This window comes from Triplophysa dalaica, chromosome 5, assembly GCF_015846415.1.
Source record: "Triplophysa dalaica isolate WHDGS20190420 chromosome 5, ASM1584641v1, whole genome shotgun sequence".
NCBI classification, from domain to species: Eukaryota; Metazoa; Chordata; class Actinopteri; order Cypriniformes; family Nemacheilidae; genus Triplophysa; species Triplophysa dalaica.
Window position 1 is genome coordinate 24,876,846 of NC_079546.1, and position 14,636 is coordinate 24,891,481.

General features: G+C 37.2%; 1 long non-coding RNA gene across 1 annotated transcript; it reads right to left on the reverse strand.

The window, feature by feature from the left end:
• Positions 1-13,241: 13,241 nt before the first annotated feature.
• LOC130421284 (uncharacterized) lies at positions 13,242-14,056 on the reverse strand. The gene is made up of 2 exons (XR_008906779.1): positions 14,005-14,056; positions 13,242-13,496 (listed from the first exon to the last, which is right to left on the reverse strand). It is a non-coding gene; the product is annotated as an uncharacterized LOC130421284 (long non-coding RNA).
• Positions 14,057-14,636: the final 580 nt, after the last annotated feature.

A 14,636-nucleotide genomic window follows, 5' to 3' on the forward strand; every position in this document is an offset into this window, starting at 1 on the left:
TTTCACCTTTTGAAAGTTTGGCTCCCGGATACAAAGGCTGGTCACCATCATGGATAAAGGTTTGACCTGTGTTATTTCCATCCTCAGGATCGACTGACTCGCTATTCTTGAGATGAAAAAATAGAAGAAATTGATGTATGACTAATGAATGTGATTTCGTCAGAATACGATCTCCATTAAACTTATGATTTAGTAGAAATTAGGAATTAGCTTAATATAAATTGTAAATTCATTTTTTTAATTTCATTCATTCACTGGCCTATGATTAATGCCTATAACTATTAATTTCAGAGCTAAAAGCAATATTCTGCTGGTTTAAAAGTTAGGTTACTAATTGAGGGGTCTGCTCAGGTTCTAGAAAGAATTTAACTGGACAATGTGTAGGCATCAATATGATATAAGACAGTTTTGCTTGTCTATCAAATGAAATTTACTTTGTCAATGTGTATGAAATCATTAGTATGTACTAAATTGCCTTTGTGTTAAATATACTTTCTCCTGATTTCCTTCTAAATTCCCTATTTCTTGATAAATACAGATGCATAAAGAACAAATCTTTACATATGAATTAATGAATTAAAAATAAATATTGTAAATATTGTTTTTTTCAGAGCAAGCATACAACTGCAAGTCCACTCGTAATAAGTTCCCTAGATAAGAACACTTAACTCCTCATTGCATCAAGACCTGCTGTGTCATCTGGCTACATGGAGAAATATTTAAATGACACACAGCTTACAACAAATAGCTCACTACAGTACATGTTATAATGGCAAAATGTAAAGTAATTAGAAAAGAAAATACAGTACAGACAAAGATGTAAAGTAAACAATTAATTCCAAGAGAAAACTAAATTCATTTTCAGTGCAGCACTATTACCTCTTCTCTGTATAGTAATTGTGTGTCTTCAGATTCAGAGTCAGTACCTTCTGGTTGCTTTTCTGTATGTATCTTAGACAATCAAATCAAATGACCATTAAACTTGTTTAAATGTCTCCAGTTTTTATATGCATATAATTGCAAAATGCTAATTACAAAAACTATATAATATAATTATTATACTAAAGGAGCTGAATTAAACATAGACTGTTTCTTTTATTCGTATACTCAGATGACAGGCTACCACTTTCTCTGGTATATCGCACACTGGTGTTAGAGGAGTTTCTTCTTCGTCATCTTCCAAAAATATTTTGTACTTGTTTCTTCTGCTTTTTTTTATTTGGAATTACGCGGTCATCTTCTAAAAGGATTTATATTTTCGCCCTTTGGACATGTTTCACGTATATAGAAATCGTGACTAGATTTAGTTTTTCGCGCCAATGCAACAGTTGTCCTGACAACAAGTCTCGAGCGCTGCTATTTCAGTCAGTCCACAAACAAGCGTCTACAGTATCCTGCAGGATGGATATAAAATACGTATTAGTTGATTTCTTCACTGACAACACTATTCATATATGTGAACTATCGCAATTAAAACACAGATGTATGAAAAAACTGAATCCCGATGCCATTCACAAGTGGGACAAAAATGAAGAGGAGTACATTTTCTGGAAGAAGAGTTCTTCATGCGAGCTCCAGCGCTGGCCTTGTCGAGTCATCCAATTCAGTGGTGAGTAACGTTATAAGTGTTGTATCGTGTTCAAAACATTAGTTATAATTTTAGCGAAATGTGAAATATGTTTTTTTTTTGATAAAAATATTACAAATAAGAGAAATAAGCTTACCCAAACGGATGAAAGTGAGTTAGTCTGAGGAGCGCGAACTTAAAGAAACAGTTCCAATACAATTCTGAATGAAACGATGGTGATAGAGAATATTACTTTTTAAAGTGAACTATCCTTTCATGCGATTGAAAGACTACAGTTTAATTCACTAACCATGATTAAACTTTGTCATGTGATGCCCAACGAGGGATTTCTCCGTCAAATTTCATGCAACCTCAGACTGTAGCTAAAATGATGTCGGTGTTCACACAAAAAACCTAAACTGTCCACACTCAATGGACTGTCAATTGTAACTGCAGTTGCGGCATTACGCCATAATTGGGGCGCTGTTTCGTTATCAGCACAGACGCTGGAGAGTAGCAGAAGGAGCTGTATTAGCTGTATTTCACGGCTGTTCAGGTTTTGTTTCTTTTGCATTCAAGCACGTTCAATTTCTTGAAAATGTTCCTTAAATTAATGTGGCATACAGCATTGTAATGTTTCAGTTGTGCAGTTGGCTCGTTGAATCAGAGTCAAACTGTACACAGCGTTCGCCAATATGAACGCAGAACGAATCGCAAACAAATGACTCATTTGAACTGATTCGTTTAAACTGTTGAAACTTTTCAGTCACTAGCGGTTTTAAGAGATCAATTAATCATTCAAAGGACCGGTTAATTCAGTTGCCTGTCAATTGTAGGCTGAAAAGTTGGTTGAAAATGATAGAGCTTAATTTTTTTTGGTTGAATTAAAGTAATGTTTTAAATAACTTAATAATTGTCATTTTCATTTTATTCTAGAACTTGTTATATGTTGTTTTTAAAGTGCTTTGTTAATCCACTTAAAGGTACGGTAGGCCTACATGTGCGTTTGTGCACAAGAACAGGATGGCACCACCTCCGCCTCATTTTGACCAAGGAAAAACTCTGTATTATTAATCAGTCCAACCAGCTGTACACAAATTTAATTATGCAATTATAAATATGTTATGAACCTACACTGAATGTACTGTGTAATTTCTTTCAAGGAGAGCGCCAACCCCTAATTGACACTAGGAAAAAAATTGAAAAAGGGTGTGCCTTTGACAGAATACCCCTCTTTGCAAAAGAAGAATCGTTGGGGAAAGGGAGAAGAGAGAAAGTTAAAAGGAACTTCCCAGATGTTGGTGAAACTTCATTCCTGGACCAGGTATATATATTTATTGCTCCCTAGATTTAGTGATTCTAGAGCTATACATGTACACCTGATTTTAGATGGTGTTTAATCCAGATATTTATTTTACTTATATTGTTTGGTGCTTTCAAGAAAATGCACCAGTTACAGCTAAAAAAAGACCAAGAACAGTATTCAACAAAAGATAATGGGAGCTGTGAAAGAAAGTTGTTCTCAAATTGTGGTGAGCAGCAAGCTACTTTATTCGTTTGTTCTTATTATAGTAGTTTAGAATTCATAATTGATATTGTTCTTCAGGAACCAAGAGCTGTGAGAGGGCAGGAGGAATCATTTTCATCAAGTCCCCTGTCACCTAAGCCATGTGAGAGTTCGGACAAGACTGAGAAGATTAAAGAATTAAAAGATGAAATAAAAGAACTACAGGAAGATTTAAAATATGAACGGCGCTTCACGATAAAAGCAGAGAGAGAACTGAGGGAGTGAAAAGGTAATGAAATCTATAACATCACAACATTTTTTAATTTCTAACAACAATCTAAACAATTATTGTGTCCTACTTAAGTTATTAACATGTCCAAAGTAAACCAAATTTCTGATAATTCAGCATATTCAAAGTAATCATCCTTTCCCGGTAGGTTGGTAGTAGAGGCGCAGCTCAATCCCGTGCGGGGTTTCGTGAAACACGGAAGAGTAGTCCCGGGGCGTCAGATCGAGTTGTAGGAAAAAGCCCCACAGATTAGACGAGGAAGGCAGATGCCACCGGTTGGTGTACTCACAGGCAGGCGTGGAAGCGTGGAGAGAAGCTCGAGAAAAACTGTGACAAGGTAGTACACGACAGACTAGGCAGGAACAAAATAAAGACTTCTTTAGACGAGCCGCAGCTACGTCTAGGGCAGTCTGAACTGGCAAGATACAATGCAACGGCCAGACAACGGACAACAGATACAGAGGGATAATATAGGAAACTTAACGAGATAACATGGTTAACAGGTGCGATGGAGTTAATGAGCTAGAAGTGAGATTCTAAACAGGTGTGTGAGCATGAGTGGAAAATCACCCGTGTTGGGGAATCCTAAGGAAACACGGGGGCGGGGAGAGAGACGTAGACACTGAGCACGCGGTTAGCGGGTAGCCAGCCTCGTGCTCAACAAACAACAACACACCCACGTGCAGAAGAAGTCCCGATCCGACCTGGGTCATGACAACTTTACTGTAGCAAATTCTTAGCAAACAATACTGAATGGCTGTTTTTTTCATTATTAAATCATCCAATTAAACAATTGCCACAATGTTACATTGACCTTTACAGAAAAATATTCTTTCTTCCAGAAATCCATGCTGTTGTGCAGGAGCTAAAATGTACAGTTGGGGAAATTATGGTGATGTGCAATTCAAAAAAGAAACCCGACATAATGCATTTGCCATCATCTTTTGAGGACACTGCTGGTCAAAACCAAGAACCACGCATTGCTCAAGAAAGTGGGCAGGTAAGTGAGTCTCAGTGTGTGTCTCAGTCAGCTCCCAGTTAAGTAGTCAGTGCATTGATCAGGGAGTTGGCCATTTTAAGGGCTACACACACCTTACTATGTGTCACTGTGTGTCAAACCTTCATAATAATTACTGCAAACCTGATATTTCCTGAAAGGTAACTGATTACATCAACTTAGGAGAGGTGGTGACAATAAAGAGAAGCCAATTTGGGAGGATCAACACCCAAGATTTAAAAAAAATTACAAGTGAGCTTCTCTTGGTGACCTTTGGGAGAGAAACTCTTGCCACACACTCTCTAAATGGAAGAAAGGCGCCCAATGCCGATACCAGCAATGAGGCACTTCCGGCTAACAAAGTGTCTGTCTTAATAGGTGACTTCTGGTTTAATTTTTCAGAATAAATGGGTTATTATTTGTTAATTCAGTTTGTTTCTGTTTCTTTTTTTTTACAGGCTACATCCAAAAAGGGTTTTGTGTTTCCACATCGGAGATAAAGGCAGTCATAAGAACAAAGCTAAACAATGAGGACAAGCTCTTAAAAAAACGAAACCTCGCTGATTGATGCGAGAAAACAAACATGCACAATTTGTTGATATACACTGTTATATAATGCATGTTATTTAAGGTTAAAAAAGCTATTTACTCACATCTATTGTTGCAGTTTCTATGTAAATTACATGGATTATATCCAGTATTGGGGGGCACGGTGGCTTAGTGGTTAGCACGTTTGCCTCACACCTCCAGGGTTGGGGGTTCGATTCCCGCTTCCGACTTGTGTGTGTGGAGTTTGCATGTTCTCCCCGTGCCTAGGGGGTTTCCTTCGGGTACTCCGGTTTCCTCCCCTGGTCCAAAGACATGCATGGTAGGTTGATTGGCATCTCTGGAAAAATTGTCCGTAGGGTGTGAGGGTGTGAGTGAATGAGTGAGTGTGTGTGCCTTCTGCTTCTGGCTACTCAATGGTTGTATTTCAATGATTAAGCAGTTTACTAGCATTTTACTTCACTAGCAGTGTTATTGAATTGCAGCTGTATTGCAGTAATACTGCACTTGTATTTTAGTTGTACTTCAAATGTATTGTAGTACTATTGCAGTGGTATTTTAGAAGTACTTTAAACGTATTGCAGTACTGCAGTAACTCCATTAAAACTCTTCAAATGACATTTATTACTATATACTGCAAAATTGATTTTTTTTTGTGTCCAAAAAACAGCATTTTTCTACATGTAATAAAAACTGTAGTGTTACTTATAAAAAACTTCAGTTTTCTTTTGTAAGGGTAAGCTTCAATCGGTTCAGAATTCTGCAGCTCGTGTTCTCTCTAGAACACCTTATACTGAGCACATTTCTCCAGTTCTCCAGCAATTGCACTGGCTTGCGGTTAAACATAGAGTTGAATTCAAAATCTTGCTTCTCACTTATAAGGCACATCATAATCTTGCACCACAATATCTTACTCAACATCTTCATGTTTACACTCCTATACGTGCACTCAGATCTTTATCCTCAATTTCTCTTGTGGTACCTCGGATTCGATTTACTACTATGGGTGCCAGATCTTTTAGTAATGCTGCTCCCCGCCTATGGAACTCTCTTCCTCTTGATGTTCGCAATAGCGAATGCTTGTTGACTTTTAAAAAGGCGTCTTAAGACATATATTTTTCAACAGGCTTTTTTATAACTTTTTAATATGATTTATTGAGACTTTATTGCACTTTATATGTATATGCTGTTTGTTTGTTGTGTGTTTTGTTTTATGTAGTTACCTGTATATTGCTTGTGAGGTGACCTTGGGTGTTCTGAAAGGCTCCATGAAATAAAATGCATTATTATTATTATTTAAATCTTTCAATTTAGGATCTCACAATTTTCACACATTTATAAAACAGCCCTGAGCAATTATTGAAATAACCACACAAAGATTATAGTCACCAATCACCTGATTGCAGGGAAACATAGCTTTCCTTGCCTCAATAAATGTCTTTTAAATGAAACTGGAAAAAACCTGAGATTCGGAGGCACCCCTGGCCGGTTGTCAAGGCACCCCACTTTGGGAACCACTGCTCTAAACCTAACATTTATTTGTTTTGCTAAATACAAAGGAAGATATTTGGAAGAATGTTACCAAATGGGGAATGAGATCTGAGATCTGGTTCAACGATTCAAGTGTTTCCTGAACCAATCGTTCCAACGACCAAACGCAAGCAGCATCTTAAAGTTGTACAAATTTAATTTGACAGCCCTGGGTGGAGTGACTTATGAATTAATGAAATATCATGAAATAAAATTTTGGATAACAAAAGTTGACGTTAAATGCATTAATGTTATTTACAGCAAGAATTTTACATTAATTTGAGCTGAACGTTTTATTAGTAGACGTCATTACTCCATCACCTGTATGGCCTCATAAACTAGATTGCTGGGTCAACATGGTTGAAAGGATTGATCTCTGACAGAATTACTACAGTAATTCGGAAACAGTCGTAACTACGTCAGTAATTTCCCAATGATGCATCGTACTATGGTGGTTAACCAGCGAGTTATGTCATTGTTCGGGAAACACACCCCTGTTTGGTTAATGATATTCTAACAAATATCTTGTGGCTAGAACCAAGAAATGTTTACAGGTTTGGAACAACCTGAGGGTGAGTAAATGATGACAGAATTCTTTCCCTTTAAGTGAGTTGTGTTATTAATGTGTGAGTGTTTTGTGATAATACAGTGCTCTGACATCATAGTTTCAACTAATCAGTAACAAACCCTCAGGGTCCTCTAGACCCTCAGAGATGACCAAAACTACGTAAAAAACGTTTTCAATGAAAGTCTGTTGCTTTGCCCCAATAGAACAGGTCTGTTCCACCTCCTGCAGTGCTGCTCCGCGTATGACTGTAAAGTATCATGAGAGTAGTAAGGGAGCAGTCTGCTCTCGTGATACTGTGATGTCATCCGCTGAACAGTCACTGCTCTGACGTAGAGGTCTAGCTATGAATGAAATAATGACCAAGCCATAGTAAATCAATAAGAGATTCATTTTAAGTGACAGTGAAACTAAACAATTGTACGTTCTTTCTAAACAGGGGACAAATTTCAGCTCTCAGTGGACCGTCAGCCTAAAATATTTTTGAAAGCATTAAAGATCTCATAATAATTGAATATAGATTTACAGTAATGTCTCTACGACATTTAAATCAAACGTAAAAGCAGAAACACAAACTCACCAATGACAAGAAGACTGAAATACAGAATCTGAGCCATTTCTGAGGAAGAAACACATTGAAAACCTCAAATGTTAAACTTCTGTTTGTAAAATCAAATAAATCTGTGTGTATGACATAAAAGTTTGCTTCGTTTCTGCCATGTATAAAAGTCATTGAAGTTATGAGTCAACATTTCTATCACTACTGTATCTCTTCAGTAAATCAGTTCTTGATAAAGTTTCATTAAAAGTTATTTTCAGATCAATTCACAAAAACAGAGTCATATCAAAAGGATAATATTAATAGAAATGAGAATGTAAATAGTTCTTAGTCTTCATCTCTTGTGTGTTTCTCTCCTGAATCTGCTGCTGTTTCTCTCTCTCTCTGTGTTCATGTGTTGTTATATTACTTCTGGTCTTCAGCACCTCCCATCTTTTGGTTATTTCTGTAGAAAGACTCATTCTCATACTTTACATCCTGCTTATTTGTATCCTTGTTCACTCAAATGAGAAGAAACAAGGTGTGTGTTCTCTTATTTGCATGTGTGATGTGTGTCAGCCAGCGAACACAAGATAATAAGAGACACAGCAGAAGTTGATGTGGTGAGTTACTAAATATATATTTAAAACAACAAACTTATAGATTTTAGGCATGACTTTAAAAAAACAGGTCTGATAGACTTTTGTACTACAGTCAGCGAGCTGTTCAGCTGTTCCCTTTTGAGATCGATGATCACACTATGGGGAACGCCTCTGCTCTGGGGGTCTCATGCTTCCAGAGGGACGACTTCCTTTGGCCTAACATCAGGTCTTATTTAAAGAAGGAGGTCACATTGATGTACGGCCCTGCGTGAGAAAACAGATTTGTGGTGTGAGATGTCAACATTTGCTCTTTTGTCATCTCATGTGTGTGATATAGAAAAATAATCTTGAATTGAATGAATAAGATAAAGTTAAACCTTAATTCTAGATTATTTTTCTTACCCCATTTGCTTGTTTTAAGCACAAATTCACTGAAATTTCATGTTGTTTTTTTTACTAAAAACAAGACTTATTTTTTAAGGTCATTTTGCTCAACAAGAAAATGCAAATTGATTTAAGAATGTTAAGACATTTTTACTGGAAAACAAGAAATAAAGACTAAGTAAGAAAGTCATTTTTTGCAGTGTGACGTTCAGGAAGCAAAAGGAATAATTCTAATATGATGAGGCTCTCATATCTTGTCTCCATACTCACTTAGCTTTATTCCTCTTTATTCCATCAGTCCATTGTTATTATATTAATAGAACTGTGAGTTTTCATTATTTCTTATGACGATAAATATACTTTTAAACGTCTTACTGTGAATAAATGTAATGCACTGCAAAAAATGACTTTCTTGCTCAGACTTTTTTTTTCTTGTTTTCAAGTAAAAATGTCTAAAAATTCTTGAATCAAGAAGCATTTTCTTGATGAGAATACTGACCTAAGAAAATAAATCTTGTTTTTATTAAAATATATGAAATTTCATAGAATTTTTGTTAAAAACAAGCAAAAAAATCTGCCAATGGGGTAAGAAAAATAATCTTGAATTGAGCATCTAAGAAAAAGGTCAACCTTAATTCAAGATTATTTTTCTTACCCCATTGGTAGATTTTTTTTGCTTGTTTAAAGCACTAATTCACTGAAATTTCATATTTTTCCCCAAAAACAAGACTTATTTTCTTAGGTCATTTTACTCATCGAGAAAATGTATTTTTATTTAAGAATTTGTAGACAGTTTAACTGGAAAACAGGAAAAAAAGACTAAGTAAGAAAGTCATTTTTTGCAATGTGGTTACCAAGTATTGCTATACCACCCATTAAATCCTCCTCAGACCTTCACTACGACATATGTGTGGCTTAAAAGTGTTTATAGGTTCAGGTTTGACTATATTAAATGCAAGTAGTTAAATGCGTTTTCTAATAATAAATTCTAATAAAGAAACAATTTACTTGTTTATTTGTTATTTTAAAACGATATGTTCACGTGTTCAGGTCTCTTTCTGATTTAAATGTAGTTTGCATGCAGCTCTTGACCAATAACTCTCTGTATCCAAATGTTGATGTCACAGGGGTCCGTTCATGCTTATTTTTGTGAGCAGTGTTGTTATGGTGGTTAAAATTCAAATCCATACAAATGTTTTTCCAAACAAACAAAGCGCACATGTTTTTTCCTGAAGTAGGAAGATAATCTGTGCACAGATGTCTAATATTGTGGCCTTTTGTTGTTGTACACTGTAAAAAAATCCCTTGTCTTACATTTTTTTGTTATCTTGTTCCTTTGACTCAGTTATTTGTGAGGCACAGAAAGGCTAAAATCTGTCAGAATCTGCTTCTTCAATACAAACGTTGTGTCAGTAAATGATGATTGTGTGGTGTCAGCCCACTCCCGCTTAGATCAGCTCTGAGTGAATGTGTTTGAATAAAAATTCTGTTAAATATCTAAATGCATACAGCACCGCTATCACTATATAAACATGACGATGAACTAGACTGAAGCTCAGAGATACTGCAGAGAGAATTACACAGATCTGGCCACAGTCAACAACATCAATGACATGAACGAGCTGAAGAAGACTGTAAATAACAATCAGAAGGTCTGGATTGGACTGAAGAGAACAGGTGTTAATATATGGAAGTGGTCTCTGGGTGATCCTGTGAAATATATGAACTGGGAAATTTAACAATCAACTGACAATTATATACTGGCTATTATAAGAAATGGAAAATTGCATCATCAGGACTCTAATGTGCCATCACAGTTCATCTGCTACAATGGTGAGTGACAGCAAACCTTCACTTCACAAAACATGATCATAAGAAAACAATAATAAACATCACAGTTAAAACACAGAAGACAAGTGGGACAGATGAACAGGTTGGAGCTGAACCCTGCAGGATTAGAAGGGCCACTATCCCAGAACAATGTGATGTCACATTGATTACGCCCGCCCATGAGCGCTCACAGACTCCGCCTTATGAGTGCTTAGGTCCATGTCATGAAATGTGGGGAAGAACCCAATTGCAGACAGCAGTTTCAGGGGGTTAACAAAAAGGATTTGTTAACATAAAACACTAAAAGTTTATAGCAATAAGCACAGGTAAATAGAAACGAAGACTAACTAAACACTAGACTAACCAAACACTAGACATGAACTAAACTCAACACTTACTGAGACAAGACGGAAAAATCCTACAACAGGGACACGAGCTTGAGGAACAGGTAAGTGTAATGAATACAATGAAGCACAGTAGTACATAAATCCACAAGTAAGCACAATGAACGAGTACAGGACATTGAACACGAGGGTTATAAAGGGGATCAAATCAAGTGGGGACAGGTGTGGGGCATGAACTAATAAACAATCAATAACGAGAAATACAAGAGGGCGGGAACAAAGAAGAGACCGGAGAGAGCATAAGGAACAAGGGATGATGACAGAATCATGACAGTTCTACCTTCTGCCAGAAACTGATTGTTTAGAGTGGACCAGTACCAGCTGTTCGCGATCAAGCTTCATCTCTGCAAGATGTAAATATATCTAGACATTTTGTAATGTATGGTTGAAGTAAGTATCATGGTTTTCAACGAGGACCCAGGTGCAGACAGGAAAATACGGGGTTATCAGAAAACTTTATTTAAAAGGGAAAAATGTAAACCCTCGATGAGGGAACAAAAACAATAACAAAAAGACTTCTCCAAAACGCACAGAAAAACGTCCCACTATGGGGCAAAACAGTAACTAATGCAAAACTAACAAAACATACTTTAAGGGGCAAAACAAGGCAAGGCAGGGCAAGACAATGCAGGGCACGAACAGGAAGGAAGCATGAACACAAGGTATCACAAAACGAACCAGCACAAGACAGCAAATACGAGGGCTATATATAGGGAGACTAACAAAGGAAAATAACAACAGGCAGGTGTGGGTAATGGGACACAGGTGGAAAGCTTTACAAGGCACGAGAGGGGTGGGCCAAAGATGAGAACAGAGAGAACACATTAAGTCATTATTGACAATAATATAATTCTCTCCACACAAAACCTAAGACTTTGTCATGACTCTGCACCACAAGATCAAGATAGACATTACATGGAGAGGCAGAATCATGACATAAGCAGTTACTGATCAACATTATATCAATTTAAACTCCACCAAATACATGAAAAAACAACTGAATTAAAACAATGGTTAGGGCAGGCCTATTCTAATTCATAGATTCCGCCCTCATTTACACATTTTTCATTTGTCAGTTCTAACTTATACATAACATCATTTAACAGATCACCAGTGATTTTGGCTTTGTTCTTTCTCACAACTTCCAACTAGGTAACCATTTGCATATTTACAGACGAGCTGTGTTCATGTTTGTATATCAAAACAGTTGATAAAAGTGACAGGTTGTTGCAGGTCCGGCGCTATGGTGGGCCATTTGAGGGCCGTGCCCACCCCCCCCCCATAGTTGTCACTGATGCCCCTCCTGTCCCTTTTAGTTATTCTTTTAATATTTAATGCGAACAGTAACTTAAACGAAATAAAATGAAATTAGTGGGGAAAACACATAGTTTTATTTATTCATGATATGTTACTAAGCTTGATCATCATTGGTCAATGCTTATTGGTCACTGAGTAGACTTTTACACTTGATTTGTAGCACAAAGAATGCATTTCAAATTGTTGTCTGAATCGTGTATTTGAATCCATGCCCAGTGTGCTGACTGCTTTCAAACATGCATTAACATTTGGCGCTTCCACAGCAATATGTGAGAATTCATTCTACACTCTGTTCCGAAAAAACATTTTTCACAGACGCACAATGCTACACGAGAGAAAGCCAAGGTTGGTGCGGCTTGCATTTGAGAAAGACTTGACACGCATATGCACAAGCGAATGGAAGGACAAAGTCATCTGCAACTCTTCTGAGGGTAAGTCGTTTGTTCATTTCACTTATTGCAGCCAGCCCTGGCTTCAGGATAAGGCCTACTAAGCAGATGAATTGTTGATGAATGTTTGCTGGCTCTATCTGCATTTGTGTTTTATACTTGGCTGCCTGTAAGATATGTCAGCTTATGTAATTTCTGCCTGGTGCGTGCCTTGTCCAATAGGCTTCTTGATGCCTGAATGCATGCCTCAGTTATGTCAGCGGTCATGTCATGTTACTTCTATGTTGTCCAGGGGTGTTTCTGATGATGGTGGAGGCTGGTGTTGTCTAATGTTTATGACCTAGGTAGGCCTACTTAATGGTTTTCTGGAAGTGCATAAACTGTTGAGAGGTAAACAAACTATTTCTGACATGTGTTGTGGGAATATGGGCATTGTCCCTTTAAGAAGTTTTTTAGTCCTGGCTGTACTGAATGATGGGAAAAAGTAGTGCGGGTGCGGGGTATTCACATGTGTGAGAGAAAAGTAGCAGACAGAGAAAAAGAGAGTAAGCTGCTTTAGAGGTTTTGTTGTTTTCTTTGTAAGTTCGTGAAACCACCCGGGAGTTCAAGTGATTGTCAAATGGTATAGTGATGGATGGAGCTTTCGCTGACGAGATTAAACAACGTGCGTCGTAATAACTTTGTCGGGTCATCATTGTGAGAAATAGACCAGAGAAAACTGACACGGTAACATTATCTGTGACCGGAGTGGCGGATTAACAAAAAGGTAACACATGTCAGAGATGGGTAAACTGCATTTATTTGTGTTTAGCCTCCACAAAAGGAGTATAGAGAGTGTTCGATAGCAAAGTTTGTGAAGGTTGGACTGTATTAGGTGAAGGTATGTATCTAGCATTCCTCAATGGGGTGCCGATTAGAACACAATAAATCCAATCAGTTCCATGAAAAAGGTGGCGTTTATTCGAGAAACTGGGAGGTACACAACCCAGCAGTACACAGGCTAGTTGTTCAAATCTCTGTTTCTGTGTGGTCTACAAAGGAAAAATGAAGTTATATATTAACATATGTAGTAAGCATTATTACACAATATGATTATAATAACAAGCCACAAATAAAGAAGTTCTCATGCTATGCTAAGAGTAAAATAAAGAAACCAAATACAAGCATTAACATTAACATTGTATTATACTGCCACCCTTTGGTATAATCGGAAATACACTTTAAACCGTAACAATGATTAAAGGATTTAGACGTCTGTGCGCAATCTGAAAACATTGCATACATGAGCAATAAATTCGCTAGCATGTCAGCGACCAATGCTATGTTTATACACGTACTAAGCAGTAGTTGCAAGATACAAAATACAGATGGCAGGTAATACTGAACATAATCAACACATCCACGTGCGCTCAGAAGCACGCGATAAATGGCATCAACACGCATAAATAACCGTCAGATAGAAACCGGATGACATTCTATAGATGCTCAACAAACAATAAGAGTAATATTTATCTTCCGTTGATTAAACAAGAAACTTACATTTGTTCATTAACGCACACTTTGCGCACACAGTCCCGCTAGCATCCAATGCTTAGTCACTCTAACCGACAAAGAAGACTGACGCAATCAGCGCATGCGCACAGGACTCAGCCTTTCTAACAGAGAGCATAACTTTACCACACCCCTTTCGGCCTTTTATTATACATAGCTTCGACTAAGAGACATGATATGGAAATGAACAAGAACAAGAATAAATGAAATTAGCAAATTATTATTAATAATGTAATTATTAAATCGTTTTTTAAAGAATTCCTGCTGTGTTGGACTATGATTTCGCTGTCACCACTGCGTCAAATGCCGCCAGTGACCCAATGCCTCTCCAGTAGACCTGCTCTGGCGCTGACTCTGTGTTGTTGGGAAACGCTGTTATGCTCATTCCATTTCAAATGTATAGATTATAAAAGGGAGGAACAAGACCAGTGGTATAATAATAAACTTAACTAAGCTGTGGACATGCTGCTTTTAGTCATTTCAGGTGACATTATGGCATAGTTTGCATCTCTGCATGTTCCCAGACACAAGGCTTTTTTCCAGGACTTTTTTAACCGCCCTAAATAAGCGAACAGGCTGGTGATATTTTTTTGTGGTAAAAAAAAAAACTTAAACAAAAC